The 17,649-nt window shown below is 37.5% G+C and overlaps 1 protein-coding gene and 1 pseudogene across 1 annotated transcript in view; one reads left to right on the forward strand and one right to left on the reverse strand.

Moving 5' to 3' along the window:
- The window catches only part of KPNA3 (karyopherin subunit alpha 3), an 89,784-nt gene that overhangs the window by 60,739 nt on the left and 11,396 nt on the right, over window positions 1-17,649 (reverse strand). The gene's annotated exons all lie outside the window — the stretch shown is intronic.
- LOC130835922 (60S ribosomal protein L26-like) lies at window positions 9,316-12,197 on the forward strand (annotated as a pseudogene).

Genomic DNA, 17,649 nt, shown 5'->3' on the forward strand with positions numbered 1-17,649 from the left:
CAACTCACTGTTTAACCTTTTGAGGCTGTCAAACTGTTTTTCAAAGTAGTTGTACCATTTTACAATCCCACTAACAATGACAAAGGTTTCCATTTCGCCACATTCTCACCAACATTTATTATCTGTTTTTATTATTTTAGCCATCCTAGTGGGTTTCATGAAGTGGCATCTCATTGTGACCAATGATGTTTAGCATCTTTTCATGTGCTCACTGGCCACCTGTATATTTTCTTTGGAGAAATGTCTATTCAAGTCTATTGCCCATTTCTGAATTGGGCTGACCTCTTATTATTGAGTTTTAAGAGTCCTTCATATACTCTAGATATGAGTCACTTTCTTGATGATCTCCCTTGAAGCACAAATATTTATTTTAATGACATAGTTTATTTTTTATGTGGTTTCTTTTCCTTTTGATATTGTCACTAAGAAATTAATGCTCAATCCAAGGTCACAAAGATTTACACCTACTTTTTTTCTCCTAGAGTTTTTCATATGTTAGCTCTTACATTTAGGTCTCTGATCCATTTGAGTTAATAGTGTGAGGTAGAGGCCTAACTTCATTCCTTTACATGAGGATGTTCAGCTCAGTTGTCCCAACACCTTTTGCTGAAAAGACTATTTTTCCCCCCTGTTGAACTGCTTTGGCACCCTTGTTGAAAAATCAATTTACTGTAAATGGAAGTTCACTGCTGGATTCCTGATTATATTCCATTGATCTACATGCCTTTCCTCATACCAGTACCACACAGAGTTGATTAATGAACCATTACTTTTGATTGATAAACTGCTAAAACAGTACTACTAATCACATGTGAAGACCTCATTCAAGGATAATCCCCCAAGAAAATATCAAATTAGTTTAAAATGAAGTTAAAGGAATTATCCTCACCAGTTGATGATAGTTTATATGCACAACGAAATAATTTTTTAAGCTGCTACTCATGAGAAATGAATAAAATGTGTGATGGAGACAGGGAGGGAATATTTGTAAGGAGGTTTAATTTCTGAAAAGGAAAGGCAGCCAACACGGACAGTAAATTTCAGATGTCAGACTTGAATCTTCCCTTCAACTGTAGTCCCCTTTAGCCAGCATCCTTTAAACAAACTGCTGTATTTGTAAATAAACAGATTTTGGTATATTCTGCAAGTCCAGCAACCTTGGGAATTTAAGTAGCTTAAAACTTTAAGCACAGATCTCTCTCCTGAGCTGGAGTGTCTTCTGGATCACTTCCCAAAACACTCCACAAGTTCCTTAATATATTTGAAACTGAGTTCATCATTTTCCACACTGATTTTGCTTCACTTACTGTTTTTACCCTATCTGTAGACAACAGAACTCTTTAAAAAGTGGGATATTAAACAACCTCAAAAAGTGGTTCTGAGAATTAAATAAGATAAATATTAACAAGAGCACTTGGCACAGTTTATATCCAAAGTAAGTATAGTCATCTATGTTCATTTCCCTTTTATACAGGTTATAATTAGCATTTCCAACTTTAATTCCTATCTTTTCTCCTGTCCACTGAGTATTTAATGTCAATGGTTCTATTTTTCATTTCTAGCTATATTAAGTCCTTTTCAAATATGCCAGATCTACTTGGTTTTTTCCCTAATGTTTCTGATTCCTCCTGAAACAATTCAATCATTTTAAAGTCTTTATTTTATAGCCATTCTCTGATACCTCTATTACTGAATTTCTTAGAAGACTTGACTGTATTTTTGGTATCTGCACATTACCATAGATTTATTTTCTCGTGTTTTATAATTCTGGATCATGAGCTTCAGGTAAATGGACTTCCCTGTCCTTTTCCTGTGCTAGAGGGACTGCTCAAAACTTGAAATACTTAGTCTTTCTATAACAGTAATTAAAAAGCGAACGACACAGAATTTAAATACCAGAACATTAAATTATCTCCATGGTAGAAGGCCATTAATAGCTCTTTGCGTATATACTGAGAAGAGAACAACTTCCAAGCTGAATATAGACTGAAAAGGGCTCCCTAGCTGCACAGGAACCATAAATTCTGATACATACTTTATCTCACTAAAAGACATACTCCAGCTTAGAGAAGTGCTGGCTACCGTTTGTTCTTCAATCTTTTCTTATCCTTTAAATGTGGGTTACACTGTGATCACAAGAAGTACCAACTACATAGTTTTGCCTGAGAGCATTAGAGAAACTTCCCAGAGAAGATATTTTTCTGAAGTGATTTTCCCCCTAGAAAAACTCACAGCTTATGAGCTTGAAACTTACCAACCCTGCTCGCTCTCTCTCAAAAAAAAAAGACAGCAAACAACTTAAAATCTAAATACCAGAACATTAAATTACATTAAATTTTTTATTTGAGGGATTTCCCTGGTGGTCCAGTGGTTAAGAATCCACCTTTCAATACAGGGAACACAGGTTCGATCCCTGGTCGGGGAACTAAGATTCTACATGCTGTGGGGCAACTAAACCCACGTGCCACAACTACAGAGCCCATGCACCACAACTAGAGAGAAGCCCACATGCTGTGATGAGGAGCCCAGGCGCTGAAAGGAAAGATCCCATGTACCCCAACTGAGACTCGATGCAGCCATAAATAAATAAATAAATAAATAAATATCTTTAAAAAAATTGCTATTTGAATGGTATCATGTCTGGAAGAGAAGCATCATTTTGATCTAAAAGGTCCTGTCCAGTATGGAAAATTAAGAATGAGCAGGGGGGACTTCCCTGGTGGCGCAGTGGTTAAGAATCTGTCTGCCAGTGCAGGTGACATGGGTTGCAGCCCTGGTCCGAGGAGACCCTATGTGCCACAGAGCAACTAAGCCCATGTGCCACACCTACTGAGCCTGTGCCCTAGAGCCCGTGCACCACAACTACAGAACCCAAGTGCTGCAACTACTGAAGGCCTCAATCCTAGACCCCGCACTCCACAAGAGAAGCCACCCCAATGAGAAGCCCACACACCACAACGAAGAGTAGCCCCCAGTCGCCAGAACTAGAGACAGCCCAAGTGCAGCAGCGAAGACCCAATGCAGCCAATAAATAAATAAATAAATAAAAAATAAAAAAATTGAGGAGTGAGTTTTTTACTTTACAAATAACTCTGCAATGGCATTCCTTTAAAACATAAATTATCCTGATTGGCACAAGAGGGCTGGAAAGATAGGACTAGAAGATAGGTCTTTATGTTTCAAAGAGTTCAAAATTTTAGAGCAATATCATGAAATAATTTAATGCAAGAACGCCACCCAAAATAGAAAAGGAGAATTGTTACACATAATGAATAATTCAATATCTTAATTGTGGTGATGGGTTCATGAGAATATACATGTATCAAAACTTATCAAATATGTACTTCAAATATGTATGGTTTATTGTATGTTAATTACACCTCAACAAAGCTGCTTTTTTTAAAAAAATTTATTTATTATTTTTGGGGGGTACACCAAGTTCAATCATCTGTTTTTACACACATATCCCCGTATTCCCTCCCTCTCTCGACTCCCCCCCCCACCCTCCCTCGAGTCCCCCCCACCCTCCCCGTCCCAGTCCTCTAAGGCATCTTCTATCCTCGAGTTAAAATAAGCCTTAGTGAATACGGTTCAAACTATTAAAAAACTATATTTCTATGTACCGTATTAGGTATTAAAGCTACAAGAGTGATGCAATGGAAAAAGCACCTGAATGCCACCAACTAGTCATGCAATCTTGAACACATTACTTAACCTCTCTGAACTCCAGATTCCTTATTTAAGAAATGAAGATACCATGATCTCCCTGGGAGAGTACAGTGCAAGTACTTGCAATAACAGGTCCTTAATGAATATCTATGAAATACGATTTATTATTTACTATACATAGTAGGTGCACCTATATAAACCATTCATGCAAACTAGAATTTCAATGTGAGTACCAAAAGCAAAGATGTCTACCTTATATATACATCTAAATCAAGGTTCAAAATGTACACACCTCTATTATCATTTTTCATCTTTCTACTTCTAAGCTATTTGTATCTTTATATTTAAAAAGCAGCTATTGTGGGGCTTCTTAGGTGCCGCAGTGGTTAAGAATCCGCCTGCCAATGCAGGGGACACGGGTTTGATCCCTGCTCCAGGAAGATCCCACATGCCACAGAGCAACTATGCCCATGAGGCACAACTGTTGAGCCCGGGCGCCTAGAGCCCGTGTTCCACAACAAGAGAAGCCACGGCAATAAGGAGCCCGTGCACCACAACAAGGAGCAGCCCCCACTCTCCACAACTGGAGAAAGCCGGCACACAGCAAGGAAGACCCAACACAGCCAATAAATAAATAATTAAAAAAAAAAAAAAAACTCTGGGAAGATATTTAAAAAAATAAAATGCAGCTATTGTGGACAGTATACAGTTGGGTCTTGCTCCTTAACCCAGTCTGACAATTTCTGCCTTTTAATTGGAGTACTTTAGTTCACTTGTTAAAAGGATCATACACCATGATCAAGTGGGGTTTATCCCTGGAATGCAAGGATTCTTCAATATATGCAAATCAATCAATGCGATATACCATATTAACAAATTGAAGGATAAAAACCACATGATCATCTCGAAGATGCAGACAAAGCTTTTGACAAAATTCAACACCCATTTATGATAAAAAAAACTCTCCAGAAAATGGGCATGGAGGGAACCTACCTCAACATAATAAAGGCCACGTATGACAAACGCACAGCAAATATCATTCTCAATGCTGAAAAACTGGAAGCATTCCCTCTAAGATCAAGAACAAGACAAGGATGTCCACTCTCACCACTCCTATTCAACATAGTTTTGGAAGTCCTTGCCACAGCAATCAGAGAAGAAAAAGAAGTAAAAGGAATCCAAATTGGAAAAGAAGAAGTAAAACTGTCACTGTTCACAGATGACATGATACTATACATAGAAAATCCTAAAGATGCCACCAGAAAACTACTTGAGCTAATCAATGAATTTGGTAAAGTTGCAGGATACAAAATTAACACACAGAAATCTCTTGCATTTCTATACGATGAAAGATCAGAAAGAGAAATTAAGGAAACAATCCCATTCACCATTGCAACAAAAAGAATAAAATACCTAGGAATAAACCTAACCAAGGAAGTAAAAGACCTCTACTCAGAAAACTATAAGACACTAATGAAAGAAATCAAAGAAGACACAAACAGATGGAGGGACATACCATGTTCTTGGATTGGAAGAATCAACATTGTGAAAATGACTATACTACTGAAAGCAATTTACAGATTCAATGCAATCCCAATCAAATTACCAATGGCATTTTTCACAGAACTAGAACAAGAAATTTTACGATTTGTATGGAAACGCAAAAGACCCCGAAAAGCCAAAGCAACCTTGAGAAGGAAAGATGGAGTTGGTGGAATCAGGCTTCCTGACCTCAGGCTATACTACAAGGCTACAGTGATCAAGACAGTATGGTACTGGCACAAAAACAGAAATATAGATCAATGGAACAAGACAGAAAGCCCAGAGATAAACTACGGTCAACTAATCTATGACAAAGGAGCCAAGGATATACAATGGAGACAAGGCAGCCTCTTCAATAAGTGGTGCTGGGAAAACTGGACAGCTACATGGAAAAGAATGAAATTAGAACACTTCCTAACACCATACACAAAAATAAACTCAAACTGGATTAAAGACTTAAATTTAAGGCCAGACACTGTAAAACTCTTAGAGGAAAACGGGAAGAACACTCTTCGACGTAAATCACAGCAAGATCTTTTCTGATCCACCTCCTAGAATAATGGAAATAAAAACAAATATAAATAAGTGGGACCTAATGAAACTTCAAAGCTTCTGCACAGCAAAGGAAACGATAAGCAAGACGAAAAGACAACCCTCAGAATGGGAGAAAATATTTACAAATGAATCAACAGACAAAGGATTAATCTCCAAAATATATAAACAGTTTATCCAGCTCAATATCAAAAAATCAAACAACCCAATCAAAAAATGGGCAGAAGACCTAAATAGGCATTTCTCCAAAGAAGACATACAGATGGCCAAGAGGCATGTGAAAAGCTGCTCAACATCACTAATTATTAGAGAAATGCAAATCAAAACGACAATGAGGTATCACCTCACACCAGTTAGAATGGGCATCATCAGAAAATCTACAAACAGTAAATGCTGGAGAGGGTGTGGAGAAAAGGGAATGCTCTTGTACTGCTGGTGGGAATGTAAATTGATACAGCCACTATGGAGAACAGTATGGAGGTTGCTTGCAAAACTAAAAATAGAAATACCATATGACCCAGCAATCCCACTGCTGGGCATATACCCAGAGAACACCATCATTCAAAAAGACACATGCACTCCAATGTTCATTGCAGCACTACTTACAATAGCCAGGACATGGAGGCAACCTAAATGTCCATCAACAGATGAATGGATAAAGAAGAAGTGGTACATATATACAATGGACTATTACTCAGCTGTAAAAAGCAATGAAACTGGGACATTTTTAGAGACATGGATGGACCTAGAGACTGTCATACAGAGTGAGGTGAGTCAGAAAGAGAAAAACAAATATTGTATATTAACACATATATGTGGACTACAGAAAAATGGTACAAATCAACCAGTTTGCAAGACAGAAATAGAGACACAGATGTAGAGAACAAACATATGGACACCAAGTGGGGAAAGTGGGGAGGGTTGGGGGGAATGAGTTGGGAGATTGGGATACCAAATTGTACATTCTAAATATATGCAGTTTATTGTTTTTAAAAAAAAAGAAAAAGAAAAAGAAAATGCAGCTATTGTGGACAGTATACAGTTGGGTCTTGCTCCTTAACCCAGTCTGACAATTTCTGCCTTTTAATTGGAGTACTTTAGTTCATGTATATTTAATGCAATTATTGATGTGGCTGAAATTAGGCATTTGTTGTGCTGTTTTTGTTTTCTATTGTCTCATCTATTTTTTGTCTGTTTCTCTATTTCCACTTGCCTGCCTTCTTTAAGGTTAATCAATTTTTTTCAGTATTCTGTTTGGTTGCTCTACTAGCCTTTTAGGTTTGCCTTTTTATTTTTTTATTAGTTTTCTCACTAGGAATTACAATTCGAAACTTTAACTGAAAACAATCTATAGAGAATTAATGTTCTACTACTCAACTTAAACTACATGATCCAGCATTTGCATGTGTGCGCACATGTGCACACCACAAGTACATGCATAGTACAGCAGACTGCCAAGCATTTGGGCAAATTTTCGACTCTCTCTTTATAGCTCCTGATCTTCCAGGGCTTCCCACTAAGTTTCTGGCTGTTTTGTCAGCCTGGAACTCTGTGCTCTTATACTTCAAGCCAATAAGGCTGTAGTATTCTGCTCTAAGAAGAGAGAAAATTATAGTGAACCTCATACTAAAATCCACTAACTAACGAATTTCATCACACAGTTATGTTTTAATAGACTCCCCTCCAGTTTCTGCCTACTTTTGATTACTCTCCAGTACCTTTAAGTGAAATTTTTAATATATTTTGTCCAGAACTTGTAGTTGTTCAATAACTCTAAGGTACTGCAGCATTACTGGAAGACAGAACTCCACGTTACTCTTATTACATAGAGTTTTCCATTCTAAATGCCTTAAGTCAGGTAATGTGTGCTAGTATTAGGCATAATTTGCCTTTTTCTTTAATAACAGCTTTATTCAGATATAATTCACGTCATAAAATTCACTTCTTTGAAATGTAAGTTCAGTGGGTTTCAATATATTTAGACTTGTGCAACCATCACCATTATCTAATTTTAGAACACTTTGCTACCACAAAAAGAAACCACATGCCCTTTATCATTCATTCCCCATACTCCTACTCTATATCCCCTGTGTCTACTCTCTGTATCTATGCATCTACTGCCTGGAATTTCACATAAATCTACTTTCTGTATCTCTGACTGCCTGGACATTTCATATAAATAGAATCATAATATGTGGCCTTTTTTTTGTTTGGCTTCTTTACTCAGCATAATGATTTTGAGATTCACCCACGTTGTAGCATATTTCAGTACTTCTTTTTGTATCTGAATAATATTCCATTGAATGAATATACCATATTTAGTAGAATTCACCAGTGAAGCCTTCAGGTCCTGGGCTTTTCTTTGTGGGAAGTTTTATGATTATGAATTCAATCTCTTTATTCACTACAATGCTATTCAGATTTTCTATTTCCTCTTGAGTCAGTCTGGTAGTTTGTGCCTTTCTAGAAATTTTTCCATTTCATCTAGGTTATGTAATTTTCTGGCTTATAACTGTTCACAGTATTCCCTTATTATCTGTTTTACTTCCATAAGGTAATTTGAGTCTTCTCTCTTTCTTCATCAGTCTAGCTGAAGGTTTGTGAATTCTGCTGATACTTTCAAAGAAATAACTTTTGGTTTCACTGATTTTCTCTACTGTTTTTCTATTCTATTTCACTTATGCCCTCTCTAGTTTTTATTATTCCCTTCCCTTCCTTCCTTTTGCTTGCTTTAAGTTCAGTTGATACTTCTTTTTTTAATGTAAGTATTCGCAGCTATAAATTTCCCTTAGTACTGTTTTAGCTTCATCCAGTAAATTTTGATATGTTGTGTTTTCATTTTTATTCATCTCAAAGTGTTTTCTAATTTCCCTTGTGATTTATTTGACCTGATGGTTATTTAGAAATGTGCTGTTTAATTTCCACATTATTTGTGTATTTTCCAAATTTCTTTGTTATTGATTTCTAATTTTATTCCACTGTGGCCAGACAACATATTTAGTGTGACTCTAATATATTTTTTAAAATTTGAGACTTCTTTTATGGCCTAACATATGATCTCTTCTGCAGAATATTCCATGTGAACTTGAGAAGAATGTGTATTCTGCTGTTGTTGCGTGAATGATCTACAGATGTCTGTTATGTAGCCAAAACAATCTTGAAAGGAGGAACAAGGTTAGAAGATCTACATAAGTTGATTTCAAGACTTACTACAAAGTTACGGCAAAAGACAGTGAGGTAATGTCATAAGGATAGACATACAGATCAATAAAACTGAATGGAGTTCAGAAACAGGTCCATACATATACGATCAATTGATCTGCAACAAAAGTACCAAGGTTATTCAATGAGTGCTGGAAAAACAACAACCCCTATCTAAAAGTATACTCAAATATTAATCCAAAATGAATTATAAAGCTAAATGAAAAAGGTGAAACTAACAAATTGAGAAGGAAACAGAAGAAAAATGCAAAGTAAAACCATAACAAGACACCACTACACACACACTCACTAAAATGACAAAAATTTAAAGCACTGCTAACACTGGTGAGGATGTGGAGCAACTGGAACTCAAAAACCACTGATAGGAATGTAAAATACTACAACCACTCTGGAAAAGAGTTTCAAGTAAGTTTAAAGAGATACTTACCATATAACCCAGCCAGTTTACTCCCAGGTATTTATCCAAAGAAACACACACACATACACACACACACACACACACACACACACACACAGACTTGCAAACAAATATCATAAGTAGTTTTACTCATAAGTGTGCAAAACTGGAAAGAACCCAAATGTCCAATAACAAGTGAATGGATAAACAAATTGCGATATATGCAGACAATGGAACATGGGTCGGCAATTTAAAAGAATGAACTCCAAATAAACAAAACAACATTAATGTTATATTAAACAAACAAAAAAGCCAAACACAAAGGAGTGTGTATTGTGATTACATTACATAAAATTGTCGAAAAGGCAAACTCATCTACAATGACAGAAAGGAAACTAGTATTTGCCTGCAGCTGGGGGAAAGGGAGAGCTGACTGCAAAGGGACATGGGGAACTTTTGAGGGGGACAGAAATATTCTACATCTTGATTGTGATGGTGCTTACAAGGGAGTAATTATTTGTCAAAACTCATCAAGTTAAACACTTAAAATGGATAAACATAACTCAGCAAAGTTCACTAAAAGCAGTTGTTACCTGCAGGAAGAGAGGTGGCAAGTGAGAGTGATATGTCTCATTTTCTCCTTTGAATTTACATGATCAGTATGTATATTACCCCGTAATTTAAAATAAGTTCATTACTGAGAAATACTCAAATTATTTAAAACCCTTCCTAAATTAAATTGCCTCGAAGATTAATTTTGCTATAATATATAATTACCAACAACATTCTAATTTTTTTCTGCTAGTAATACTATATTGTGCACTGGGTCTGTGGTTCTTATCGCCACTGTAGCAGTTAATAAATATTCCCTGTAATTAAAAAAATTTGTAAGCAGTCAATAACTAACCCATAACTGTTATAAATAAATACAACATACAATAATGTTTTATATGATACGTATTTAATGCTGTACTTATTTATTTACATAAACTGACATTTACTAAGCAGCGGAACTGAACAAGAAGAGCAGGGAAGTGCAGAGTCTTTCTTAAGATCCCTGAAATACCAAGACACCAGACATCTTCTACTTCACTAACAAAAACCAAAACCAACAAACAAAAAGTAACCATATTATGAAAGTCCATAGCACAAAAACTATCCCATTGACACCTTCACCTTAGTCCCCTTCACTGACACAAGTAAGTTAGGACTCCAATTTCTCCTCTTCAATACAATTGGCAGGGGTGGGGGCATTTCAAACCACACCAGCCCCCAAAATCTACAACTATATCCTGAACTCAACAGTTGGTGGCAGTCACAACTAGGGCACTCCTCTAACACCTGGGCCTGGGTGTCCAGATGCCTGGTTTCTTCCTTGTTGTAAACTCAGAACTTTAAGTTTCTCTTCTGCTTCTCCCTTTTCTGCCTCTTACTGGAAGTGAGCTTTGGACTTCCTCTCAAGGCTGTCCCTACCATAAGCAAATTTCCCCAACTTCTCTTGTCCCAAGTATCTGTCCTGCTGAGAGGACTATAGTTTTCTCAGAAATACGTCACTACCTACTATGTTTACCAGAAGAAAAGCACACAAAGGAATATTATATTGGTCGCATTATATTTAAAGTGTAGCCATGACCACGAACGTCATATCCTCAATGCCACCATGTTCACAAATACAAATCTGAGAATTAAAAAACCTGGTAGGGCCACCTAATCACTACATGGAGCTAATGTCAAGTTTACTAGAAGAGTCTGTCTGCACTGGTATCTATTACAATTTATCCAGAATGTGTTCTTATTATGAAAGTATTCTAGCTGCTTTTCACAAAAGTTAAACAATATTCTAAAGAACTTATTACCGAAAGAGAAGTATTAAGTAATCTAAAAAAGCACTTTCCAGCCTTTCGCATCATAGCGCCACACACACACACACACACACACACAAAACATTTGTACAGCACACTGAGATTACGGGACAGGACTGCAAGGGCTCCACCACCCAGATTCCCGGCTGGCAATCCCTAGGGCAACACATCAGATGAGAAACATTGATCTAACAGACCCTCGTGCTAATACTCTGAGTCCCCGCAACAAAATAGAGGGAAGGTCATCGAGAAATTAGCTTAAGAGAAAAACTGTTTCTGATATACATTTATCTAATTAAACATCTTGTTCAAACCATGAAACATTCCTAGTTCATGTCATTTCCACTATAAAGCTCTGTCAAATCTTTAAGGCCAGAGATCACTTGTCCCTCCTCTATGTTCCCAAATCACCTTTACTTTTATTAAACAATCACGTCTTATAGTTATCTATAGCTGTATTTATTTGTTAGATTAAAAACCCCCTCCCTTTCTGGGCCATTGCTGAAGCACCAGCAGCCAAAGTGAAGTTCAATTCCTCTGTGACTTCTGACCAAAGCAAGAATTGGAAAAGGCATTTCAATGTACCTTCCGAAATTCGCAGGAAGATTATGTCTTCCACTCTTTCTAAAGATCTGAGACAATGTCCAATCCATGCCTATCCGAAAAGATGATGAAGTTCAGGTTGTACGAGGGCACTACAAAGGGCAGCAAATTGGCAAAGCAGTCCAGGTTTACAGGAAGAAATATATCATCTACACATTGAACCAGTGCAGTGGGAGAAGGCTATTGGCACAACTGTCCATGTGGGCATTCACCCCAGCAAGGTGGTTATCACCAGGCTAAAACTAGACAAAGACCGCAAAAAGATCCTCAAACATAAAGCCAAACCCTGCCAAGGAGGAGAGAAAAAGTGGAAATATAAGGAAGAAACAATAGAGAAGATGCAGGGATAATCTTGTATACAACTCTCATTAAAAACTGTTAAAATAAAAAAAAAAATACCCCTTGAAGGCAGAGATTTTATTTCATTTTTCTTTCCCTCTACTCCACAATATCAAAAAAAGGCAATTTGAACAACTAATGTTAAATTTGAATTTGCGTTGAGTCATATTCACTGACAATGCTGTTTGCACTTTACCGTAATCCGTGTATAGTCTATGTACTTTCTCTCTGTATTCCAAAATTTGATTAATTTAGCTCAACACACTCTCAAATATTCCACTTTCCCAAAGTTTCAAAGGACACACAAAAATGTTAGTCTCCATTAGCCCCACATTCACAAACCTTAGAAAATAAAATAAAATGCCCAGCCATCATAGAACTCTAACATCCAAGTATCAATTCTTTTATCCAATCAAAAGCAACGTTCCTGGGGACTTCTCTGGTGGCGCAATGGTTAAGAATCTGCCTGCCAATGCAGGGGACACAGGTTTGACCCCTGGTCTGGGAAGATCCCACATGCCACGGAACTAAGCCTGTGCACCACAACTACTGAGCCTGAGCGCCACAACTACTGAAGCCCACACAACTAGAGCCCGTGCTCCACAATAGGAGAAGGTACTGCAATAAGAATCCTGCACACTGCAATGAAGAGTTGCCGCTGCTCTCCACAACTACAGAAAGCCCGTGCACAGCAACAAAGACCCAATGCAGCCAATAAATAAAAAACGAATAAAATTTAAAACAAAAAACAAAAAAACAATGTTCTCAGAATTCAGCACAAAACTGAAAACACTGCTGCTACCATGCACAGTCCATAACAGAAACTTTAAATTGTCCAAGGGGATCAAGGAAGCATTTTAAATTATTGTCACGCCTACTGAAAGATTTTAGGCAATGAGAATTTATTCTCATACAAGAATAAATTTGCATTTTATCATTAAATAGTATGAGCGTCTTAACTGGGAATTACCAGTTTATAAACTTTCTCCTTAAAACTTGTGAATGTATCTGAATGTTAACATTTTCTTATCTAGGGACTTCCCTGGTGGTGCAGTGGTTAAGAATCTGCTTACCAGTGCAAGGGACACAGGTTCGAGCCCTGGTCCAGAAAGATCCCACATGCCACGGAGCAACTAAGCCCGAGAGCCACAACTACTGAGCCCGAGTGTGGCAATTACTGAAGCCTGCACACCTACAGCCCATGTTCTGCAACAAGAGAAGCCACCACAATGAGGAGCCCGCACACTGCAACGAAGAGTAGCCCCTACTTGCCGCAACTAGAGAAAGCCCATGTGCAGCAACAAAGACCCAAAGCAGCCAAAATATAAATTTAATTTAAAAATTTTTTCTTATTTAGAATCATGATTTATATTTTCATCTTCTCTTCCCCTTTAAATATATTTAATTTTTAATAGTAAGTAGAATAAATAAAAGTATAAGTGAAGATAATTAACTACTAATGTGAATTAGTACACAAATTAATGTCATGCAGCACCATTCTCAAAATATTCTAACTACTTCTATTTTTTGTTTAAAACACCAGTTGTTAAAGTTATTAAAAATTTATTTTTGCAAAGTTTAAAAACAAAAAAAGCCTCAATAAATGTTCCTAATTCCAAAACCAAGACGCATATATATGGTATTCAAGGAACTAGATTCAAGTTAACTAAATTAGTTCAAACTTACAAAAAGATACTAGCTGTATAGTCCATGGCTCTCTGCTACACAGATTATTATCACAAAATGCCTAGCTTCTAGGTTGTTTTATCATCTATGTATGCACACGAGGAGGTTTATGATCTGCTGACAGAACACAGGCAGGGAGTGGGGAACAGTCCTGTAGGACTGAACCCTTAACCCATGGAATCTGATGCTATCTCCCAGTAGGTGGCATCAAAATTTAGTTGAACTGTAGGACACCCGGGGGTGTGGGAGAATTGCCTAGTGTGGGGAAAAAAACCCACACACTGGAATCGATGTCACCATCAGACTTACTTTTTAGACATACATGTGAAAATATTGACATATAAAACAGGATACCTGAAATTTGCTCCAGAATATTCCAGGGAAGGGCAAAAGTGGGTAGGAATATAAATGAAACAAGACTGGACAAAAATTATACCTGTTTTAAAATGGTATACAGGAGTTCCATATATTATTCTACTATTGTATGTTTCAAAGTTTTCTAAAATATAGCTTTGTTTTTAAGTGTGTTGTGTTACCCAAGTACTGGGATCTGAAAACCTGGTTATCAACTAGGTGAGTGGACAACATTCATTAGTTCTCTACACCGTCAGTTTCCACATCCGTGGGAAAAAGGGTCTGGACTCAGTTCTGCAACTTGCTAGTTCAATTTTTTAATGATTCAAGTGAGTATGATTTCTACACTTTATATTTGGCTTAACTAACAATTCTAACTATAATCCAGGATGCTTTCATAGCTAAATTTGATGCAATCAACTGAAAACTGTTCACAATTCTTACCAAAATAACACTATAGTACTGTCAGTCCACCGAGATTTGAAGGGCCAACTGTATTCATTGTACTACATATGCCATTTTTAAAGGGACTTGAGCATCCAGATTTTGGTATCCGAAGGGGCTCCTGGAGCCAATTCCCCGCCAATACCAAGGGATGACTGCACTTATCTCCGCTAGGCCTTCATTCCTAGATATTCTGCATTCTCCCAAAAACCTTTTCTTCAAGTATTACCCCTCTTAGACTCCATTCTCTGGAGATAACCTTGTCAGAGAAAACAGAGGCCATCAGGCATAATCTGTTCCAGTTTCCCTACCCTACTGCAGCCCATCCTCATTTCTATCTCTAGTTCGCCAAGTCCTTCCCAACTGAGGCCCCTTCAAAACCACACCACATGTATCTCTTACTTCACCTCCCTAACAGCTCCCCAGTACTCCAGGCTAAATCATTTATTCCTTTTCTAGCCAGGTCCTTAAGTCTCTTTTGCTCTGGTTTCTTCGATTTAGCCTACAAACAGTCGTCAATCCCACACTTCTCAACAACTGAGAAACAACAGAAATAATTCTTTTAACCTTACTTCCTCCTCAAGCTAACCTGTGGTGCCTCCTTCCCATGAGTACCAAATTTTTAAACTGAGTTTCTACTGACTGGTTCCATCTGATACCTCAATTCCAATTCACTCCTTACTCTATCATAACCTAGCTCCCAGCCTCCACCACTCTCTGAGTTTTCCACTTAATCAGCAGCCCCCAACCACCATCAACAGCTTATTTCAGGTCCTCATCACACCTCTCCTCTGCAGCATTTAAATGCTGTGACTGTTATCCCTCCTTCAGGAAACTCTTCTCTCCTAAAGTTCTGATGCAACTTTGCTGTAAGCTTCCTACAGACTCATTCTTCAGTGGCACTTTCACTAGTCCTCTAAAATGATGTGGTTCCTGGGGTTCTTTCCTCCTAGTCCTCTTTTCTTCTCATCCCTATCTTACACACCCTAATCATTGTTTGAAGTATTTTCCAAATCTTCACCACTGGCCACATCATCCTAGAACAGGGGTAGGCAAACTAGCGCCTGTGAGCCATTTTCTTAAATCCAGTCCTCCATTTAATTTTGTAAATAAGCTTTGTTTCCCTATTGTCAATGGCTGCTTTCATGCTCATGGCAGAGTTGAATAGTTGTGACATAAATAGTATGGCCATCAAAGCCTAAAATATTTAGGCTTTTAGAAATATTATGGCCCTTCATAGAAAAAGTTCTGTAAAGTTTATCTTCTCTGTTCTGGAAGGTAAAATATACGAAGTAAATAGTCCTGATAACTTCCTACCTTTGGCCCCCCAGTGCCAGTGCTATTACTCAGGCCACTTATCTCTGAGACCCCTGAGAGTTTTCTGTTCCTCCCAAGCTCTCCTCCCATCCTCACCAATCGATCTCCTATGGTACAACCAAAGCAACAGTTCTCAATGCATAAAACCCACTTCCCAATTTAAAATTTTCCCCACAGTAAAGCTTTTTCTCAATCTGGCCCCAGCCCATCTTTTCAAACTTTCTAATCACTCCACCTATAAGAAATACTGCATGAATTTAGTTCCCCAGAGTATATGATGCTGTCTCTTTCTTCCAGGCCTACCCAAGATTTACTACCAAAGAAATAACTACACATTTTTCTAGCTTTAACTTAGGCACAATCATCTCCACAAATTCTTTTCTGACTAACCCACGCTCTTTCCCTATGTGCCGACTGTACTCTCTACATAATTTCATTATAATAATTATTTGTTCACTTTTACATTGTTTGTGTACTCGTCTTCCTTGAGCAGAGACCCTGAGGCGAAGTAGGGGAATGGTTATTAAGGGCACAGGATTTTAACGTAGGAAATCTAGCACTGAATGCCAGTTCTACCTCTTCCTAGTCCTATGTTCTTAACACATTATTGACCAGGGGATTTTTGCAGAAACTAACCCCATGACCTGTGATTTGTTATGTAAGTGAATACTGAAACATCTGTTTGAGTGAATAACAACTTTTTTTGCACTCAGTGTACTTATTTGAAACTTTGTACATGTCTTACTAAAGCATTCTAATATTCCATTAGACTGTGACAGGCAGTATAGCAGGCACCTCTGTGCAGGGGAACAGAACAACTATTATAAATATACCGTGTTTCACTGCGGTTTCCCCTGGAAGAGCAGACTCTACGCTTTCCGGTGGCATTCTTTTTTTTCAGTCCTGTGGGTATTATTTCCTCTAGAATATGTTCTTTTATTTGTTCGAACTTTCTTCTCGTCATGATCTTTGGAAAGATAGGTGTTTCAAGTAAGGGCTCAGTTGACTAGTATTCTTTCTAATGTGACGTTCTTATCTGTCCCATCAAAATTATCAATCCAAGAAACTTCATGTCACTATCGGTTATGTCAGTCCACTTTAAAGCCTTATTATACTTTTTATATGATTTTTCATTCTGTTGGTGATACATGTTTGTTTGAGAAGTGACCAACTTGACCAAGTCGTCACCAAAAATTAATTCTGTTATTTTACTCTTTGTGGGCTATTACATTCAATAGTTAACACCTGACACACCTGTAAAGTCTTCTAATTTTCATGAAATGTTGTCTTCAACCCACTCTTCTGTAGAAGCAAAGGAGCATTCTCCAATACTGTTTCATTTTCATTTTCCATATTAGAATCAATCACCAAGGTTTTTTGGTTTTTTGTTGGTCTAATATCCACATCGTTTGAATCAAAACTATATTCTGAAGAACTATCATCTTCTGAGACACTAGTATATATGCTGCTCGGACAATCAGAGAAAGTATCTGCATAAAATGCACCAAAAAATCCTTCACTCAAAATTTCATGATGCATCATGCTTGAAAACTTTACAGCAATAAACCTGCATTTATAATGCACACAAGGGCGGGACAGAAACCTAAGAGCAGAACATGAATGGAGACGACAACCACAAGCTGTATAATGAGCCCTGATCAG

The sequence above is a fragment of the Hippopotamus amphibius genome, chromosome 14, assembly GCF_030028045.1.
Source record: "Hippopotamus amphibius kiboko isolate mHipAmp2 chromosome 14, mHipAmp2.hap2, whole genome shotgun sequence".
In the NCBI taxonomy this organism is placed as follows: Eukaryota; Metazoa; Chordata; class Mammalia; order Artiodactyla; family Hippopotamidae; genus Hippopotamus; species Hippopotamus amphibius.